Raw genomic sequence first — 7,248 nt, 5'->3', positions numbered from 1 at the left:
CCTCTTTATTATCTTAATTATACCTTTCCCTTTCCTCTGAAACAGTTTCATATAGAAATCCTTATAGGTCTCACAAAATGAGAACAGATTGAACGTAGGCCTAATTATTTAATATATGACTTGAAGGAATTTAGCACATGAAAAAGGTACCTCATTTCTCTTATAATTTAGGTATTTAAATGGCTTAATTCCATTCCATGCATCGTATATGTGTTATGTTCCTTTTGCTTTTTGGTTTTTATTTCTTCTTTGCTCATTAGTATTTTTAATTTAAACTATTAATAAGTGAAAGCCCATGGTACGAAGAAGAGTAGTACGGTAATTTTACATTGTGCAACTGTTCTCTCCTCCTATACACGTGTTTAATTCTGACAGATCCTTTATCTTCTTCTTTCCCACTTTAGTGTCTTATTCTCAATTCATTCTCAACTATCATTTGCTTTTCTCTAATATCTTGCTGCTCACTCTCTCTCCGTTCTGCTTGCACTCTCTCTCTCTCTTTCAGGTAAGTTGTCGTTCTTCTTTCTATTTTCCTTTCTGCTCAATTTTTGTTGTTTAACTTGTGATGTCTCCTTAGAACTCCTCCTTTTTATCTTTTAGTATTTGTTATGTGCTATTGGCATTCTTTTTGGTTTTCTCTTGGTACTTTTTAGTTTACTTTGTGTTTTTCCTCGGCTTTCTCAACCATGCATGTGTTTCGGTCTTGTTTAAAACAAAATTTTTGGGTCTGATTTTCTCAGACTTTCATGAAGTTGTTCTCTGTGCTTGCACTTGTTAGCTAGGGCTTTAAATAAATTGTACAAGTTAAGATTTCTGTTCTAATTTAAATTGTATTTCGTATTGCAGATTTTGCTAATAATGAGCAGAGTAGTAATTTGTTGTGTAATACCAGTATTTTAAAAGGCGTGAGCGTGAGGCGGGGCGTTTTACTTAGTATGGGGTGAAGCGTAAGCCCCGAGGCACGGGGCGTAAGCCCCATGAATCATTCAATTATTAATTTATACTATAGTAAAATAGTATAATAACACACAAATTATAAAAAAATATATTAATAGTTTTTAAAAAATTAAAAACATGATTAAAGAAGCTCATAGTAAATAAAACTTCTAACATGATTTTACAAGTATAATTAATGCAATGATTTAAAACTTATATGACATGCAACCAACTCTAACATCTTAACTTTCAAATAATAAAAGAAATCACAATTTCTAAAAACATGCTACTATCATATTATGATTTACATCCCTAAAAGAAAATAATTAATAAACTTTATCATATTATAATTAAGACATCACTCCTTCATGAATAAAAATAAAATTACTTTCAATTAGAAAAATAATTAATTATGATAATTTTGAGATATAGGACAAATACGTGAAGACCAATGATAAGTAAAGATGTGAAATTCGGCTATGTATTTTTAAAAGAAATGTCAAGTGAAATTCACTCTCACAGTGTTCACAAATAGTAAATATGCAATACTACAGTTTGTTATTTGAGTTACTCTCAATCACCTTATTTCTATAGATGAAGAAAACTATTAAGCATCATTCATTTAATAAAGAATTATGAGGGTCAATAATATTAATTGAGCAAATTGACACATAATTTGTGTAAGAACTCTTAGGTGAGCCCTAAGCGTTAGGCGTTAGGTGTGTTTAGGGCGTCCACTCGGACGCCTAGGGCGTAAGCCTCACAGAACTAAGCCCCACATGAAAGCCCCGAGGTGATTTGCCAGTGCCCCGCCCTGGGCGAGCCCCAAGGCGATTCCCAGAACTGCCTTTTAAAACACTGGGTAATACTATGCTGGAGTGAACATCCTGGTGAGCTTGACAAATCTCTTTGAATGAAATTCCCGTCATTCCTAACTTTACCAATATTTTATATTTTAATAGATTTTAAATGACAATGGAGGCTAATCTTGGGTTCTTCTTAAGCATGTATTCACTCATTGGACTCCAAAATCCAAAATTTTCCCTAACTTTGTTTTTAGTCCGAAAGATTGTGCCTCTTTCAGTTCCAAATCTACTAAGTTGAATAACTGAAAAGAGAATTTGCAATTTCTTGAGGATAAGCATGTTTTGGGAGGGGTATATTGAAGAAAGCTCATCCTAAGTGTTCAATATTTCTGAAGAAAGATGAGGGAATTGGTATATAGGAGGGTCAGTTCTTCGGGGTTTCACAAGGAACTTGGTAGAGGCATGTCCCGATCCATATTTGGTAGAGGTATTCACGTATTTTACATCACCATTAAGGCATGGTCACTTCAATTTGACTATCCTAGATTCATTTGGACATAGATCTTATGGGAATATACTAAGTTTTCTGCAATTGCATGTTTATCGCATCATATTCCCTCCTTAAGATTGCAACATGACTTAATTGTGTGCAAATGTCTATCTTTCAATTTTCAAAGTAAATATTCGGATTTGCCGTTATCCGACTCTTCTTCTTCCTCTTTCTTTGTCGTTTTATTTTTGGTGGATTTCATAGGTGAATTTTTCTTTTCCCTTGTTTTTAGCCATATCTATGTTACAGTATTCAAAGTTAACAGGTTTGATGTTCTCTGATATTGATGTTCTCTTATATTGACTGTTCTCTATGCTGCATGTGTTAGCTCTATCTTGAGATAAATGTACGATGTCCATTTATAATTCTTCATTTTTTATACTATATCTATTTAAAAATTAAGACTCTTATCATGACAAAACTGTCAAAATAAGAACCTCCCATAATCCTTCACTTCTCGTTCAATTCCAATAGCAGATTTATTGTGAGAAGAAAGAGTAGAGAAGTTCACAATATAAGGTATATGATAGATTACACCTGCTGGTTATGAAAATAGTAGGCTTGCTTTTTTTTATAGCATTTGTTCATTTGTAGAAATGCAGGGTAAGGCTGCGTACAGTTGACCCTTGTTGTCTGGCCCTTCCCAGGACTAGCGCATAGCAGGAGTTTAGTGCATCGGGCTGCCTTTTTTTTTAATTTGTTCTTTTAGCATTAGAAATTTTGAACCAATATCTTCGCCACTTTTTGCTTCATGATTTAAATCGTCATCACCCTGATTCTGGTATCTATCCTTGGAGTCGGATTAACAAACAGAATATGGAGAGATTCCATCTTCTTTTACATTAGATTTCTGGTTAGTCTTAGTTTGATAAGTAGCATATTTGAGAATTTAACAAACAAAATATGGAGGGATTACATCTTCTTTTACTTTAGATTTCTGGTTAGTCTTAGTTCGATAAGTAGCATATTTGAGAATTCATTCTCTTCTGAAGGTGAAAGTCAGTCACAACATGCTCTGTTCTTTGCGGTTAGTTATAGCCTCTCGTTCCTTTTTTGTTTTTGTTTTTTTGGCTAAACTGCATGCCGTTTTGTTTCAGTGCATCAAATAGGATAAGGTAATTACTGGACATTAAATAGCAAAGGTAGAAAATTCAGATGAAAATAAACTTAACAAACGAATAAGACGGGAACAAAAACTTATCAAATGGTACATAAGCTTGAAAATTCTTTAATACGATTTTTTTTAAGGGAAAATAACACTCTATGGCATTTTGGGTAAAGTATTTACCCGAAATGGCCATAGTTTTTTTTTTTTTTTACATTTTGCAGCCTTCATCCCATTTTTTTTTTTTTAAATAATTACCCGAGATAGCCACCCCCCTTCCCCCCATATCAAACTCCAAGATGCTATTTTTCCTTTCAAATCTCTTTCTAATGTTGGTGCTTTTTTAAGGGTAAAGTGTGTATAAAACACATACATTATGTTACACTTTTAACACTGTAGAAGTGTGTATAAATAACTCTTATATGTTATTATACATTTTTATACGTTATTATACATTTTTATACAAGGTGTATAAAGTTGTACATTGTTGTATGGTAAAACAGATATACAATTTTGTAGCCATAATTTGTTGGGTCATAGGTTTGTAATTTAAAAATATGGCTACGCAAATATAATTTTGTGTGCTAAATTGTACATTACTGAAATTCCTCCTTTATCTTAACTAAGTCGAAAGTTCAGCAGCTGATCTAAAAAGAAAGTGCTTGAGAACTGATACTTACTGGTTCTACTCCTTAGCCATTTATCCATCCATTGATTCAATTTGTGGCGATCACTTGTGCACATACTTGAATTTACTAATAATCAACAATACTAATCTGTTTTAATTTCTAGGCCTGGTTTATTTTTGTGAATAAAAAACAAATATTAGCCTTTGCATTTACCACTTGATGGAATATTTATGTGTTCAAAGATTTAATTGAGATTTCTTTTCCTGCGTTTTTGACATTAACGACAACTGTAAATGAACTGATTCTCAAATATCCTAATTGATTCCATCACATGTGAATTAATACGGAGTAACATTTATTTCTATATACAAACAGTTGTTTTGCAGGAAAATGAAGTCCCTACTGGAGCTTACTTTTGACTTTTGTTATGTAAATAGATATTCAAACGACCACTGTAACCATGAAACAAAGGTAATGAAAATTACACCTTGCCTTTATCTTTCCCCTGCATCTCCCTCAAGAATAATAAATAACTATAGTATTGCAAGTTTGAGCTAAGTAGATATTTTATTTTAAGTTCCTTTTCACTGCACCCATGGCAGTAATTAGAAATTACGCAATTCAAATGAGACTCCAAAGAACAGTTTTAAATCCAACAACATACTTTTGTTTTATTTCTGGTTTAACCTGAAATGGAACTTGTAAATGAGGCAGAATCGGTACTATGGTTGCTAGAGTCCCTGCATGTTTAGGAAGGGATATAATTTTTTCTTCTAATCATTTATTCCTCTGTACATATCTCCACCACCTTCTTAGCGTTGTTATTTATATATAATATCTTATGTGAAAAAACTTCCCCGTTTAGATATTCAAATAGACCAATTTCCACATTGGAATCAAGTGATGATTCAAGCTTTTTGAAAATAAATTTAGTCACATTAAGTATGTGAAAAGAAGTGTGCATTGGCTGGTGGTGATAATTTTATCCGAAGAATGGTACGATACTACGATCAAGAAGTGTGCATTGGCTGGTAGCAGTGACGGAGCCACACTATGCCAAGGATGTTCATCCGAATTCCCTCGGCAGAAAAAAATACTGTTTTTATAAGGTTAAAATTATTTTTTATGTATATATAGTATATGTTGAACCCCCTTAGATTTCTTCGTATGTTTACTTTTTTATATTTTGAACCCCTTCGGCGAAAATCCTGGCTCCGCCACTGGCTGGCGGTGATAATTTTATCGGAAGAATGGTACGATCAAGAAGTGCGCATTGGCTGGTGGTGATAATTTTATCCGAAGAATGGTACGATCAAGAAGTGAACCCTTTGTTTGGTCAAAACTTCAATATCTCTCCTTTCATGAAGTCCTTACCATTATCGGCCATGATATGATTTCTATGCCATTCCATAAACTATTCACGACCAGGTACAAAACCAACTATTCTTGACTGTGCATTCCTGTTTCCAATAGCTAAGGATTCACAAAGAGCTCTAGTCTCATGATCATGAGGCTTTATGAAATAGTCAACTTTCAAAAGAGATGCATCATGTTTTGCTCTGCATGTAAATAGGTTTCCCATAATGACTGTACCATTTGGAAAATACTCAACATCCACAGTGGAAATTTCATAATCTTTAAAATCTTGTAGATCTTTGTTCTCGGTGCTTGTTTATATGAAGTGTAAATATTTAGTGAACATTTATCAGTATTCTAATATGCTTTTCATGTCAAGGTGCATCTTTGTTTTCAATTTATAATTAATATTAGTTGATGCTGATTCCACTCCTTTCACTCCATATTTCTGGTTAAGTAGTAAATTACATTATCATTTCTCATTCCCACTCTACGTCAAATGTTTCTACCATATTTCCTTTTTTATGGAGGCTTCCCCTTTCCTGAATATTGCAATAGCTTTCAGAGATTAAAATGGTTTGTTCCATGTAGAAAGTTATTGTTTGCTGAAATTGAAGTTTGACAAATGTAGCTTTATCAGATAAACCTTTCCTGTGTAATCTTGTAGCTTTGTTTGGTAAACCTTTTCAAAGATATGTGATTCCCAGGAAGCCTCCTTCGTTGATCTTTCTGAGAAGTTGCAAATGAGGTGAACCACTCAACTAGGTATAATTCTACTTTGAAAGATGACGTTGAATATTAGAATTGAGGCTAAGTTTTATACCTATTTGAGTTGAAAATCCCACAATTTATGTTAAGCTCTGTCTGGAATTATTTCTGAATTGTCGCAGGTCTCTTCGATTTCCTCCCTTTAAAACTTCCAAAAGAGATGGGCATCATCATGTACTTATCAGGATAACTACTACCTTAGAAAATTTAGACAATCTAAATATTTTGTGAATGATTAGTAATATGAGCTTCGCTCAAACCATTGTGATTAGGACATTCCCTCTAACTTCGTATACTTGGTCTTCTTTTTTTCAGGGAATGCCCAGATAAAACACGTGCTGCCATCTGTAGCAGCTAGAATCTAGATTTTATCCACTTGTAGAGTCAATTTCTTTCATTTTAGCTAGCTCAACAATGTAATGGTAAACTTTGTTCCTCAACAGAATGTACAGAGAATGAAGCATATTATGTTGATATTTAACTCAATGGTACTGCTTCCTTGATTTTTTACTCTTAAAAATTAAAACAAATCGGAAATTACCTTCCTCAAAGTCGGATCTCTTTTGCACAATAGTATTGCGAAATGCCTGTGCTTGGCACGGGCACGGGCCATCTAGTTATATTAGAAATGCTTTTTCTTTGTTTCTCTGTCTTTATTTTTCCGGAGGAAATTTTATTGTGATTTGTCATAAGTTTGTGGTGAACTGAGGTTCCTGAAAATCGCGTTTGACTTTGGGCCGCTGCTCACAAATTTGAATAAGTTATCAACTTCTGATCGTCGATTGGTGGTGTCAATAAACTTATTTATTGCAGTCGTCTGCGCATATCGTACGTGATCGGTAATCTACCGGAGGAAAATAGATGGATGAATGAGTCCATAACCTCACTTGTGATCGTGAGTTCATTTTGTTACTATCAATATTTTGTGCTTCAAATTAAGCTTTTTGTGATAGATAATAAACTAATATCAGTATATGTGTTTGTGGTTCCACCTCTTCCACCTCTAGATGACAGTCTTCGCACTGGAATTGTCATTCTACTAATAAGTGGAGGAAAGAACCCACGTATTTTAGTGTTCAGCAGATCTTTTCATCATTT

General features: G+C 33.6%; 1 long non-coding RNA gene across 5 annotated transcripts; it reads left to right on the top strand.

Annotated features, from left to right (window-relative positions):
• The first annotated feature begins 428 nt into the window (after window positions 1–428).
• LOC132037280 (uncharacterized) lies at window positions 429–6,653 on the top strand. Of its 5 annotated transcripts, none has more exons than XR_009409822.1 (3): window positions 429–505; window positions 4,402–4,497; window positions 6,050–6,653. It is a non-coding gene; the product is annotated as an uncharacterized LOC132037280 (long non-coding RNA). The 5 variants fall into 5 exon arrangements; XR_009409820.1 differs by having other exon boundaries at window positions 429–509; XR_009409819.1 differs by lacking the exon at window positions 429–505 and adding an exon at window positions 1,855–2,811.
• Window positions 6,654–7,248: the final 595 nt, after the last annotated feature.

This window comes from Lycium ferocissimum, chromosome 11, assembly GCF_029784015.1.
Source record: "Lycium ferocissimum isolate CSIRO_LF1 chromosome 11, AGI_CSIRO_Lferr_CH_V1, whole genome shotgun sequence".
In the NCBI taxonomy this organism is placed as follows: domain Eukaryota; kingdom Viridiplantae; phylum Streptophyta; class Magnoliopsida; order Solanales; family Solanaceae; genus Lycium; species Lycium ferocissimum.
The sequence above is the reverse complement of the archived record's forward strand: the minus strand, read 5'-3'. Positions and strand labels throughout refer to the sequence as shown.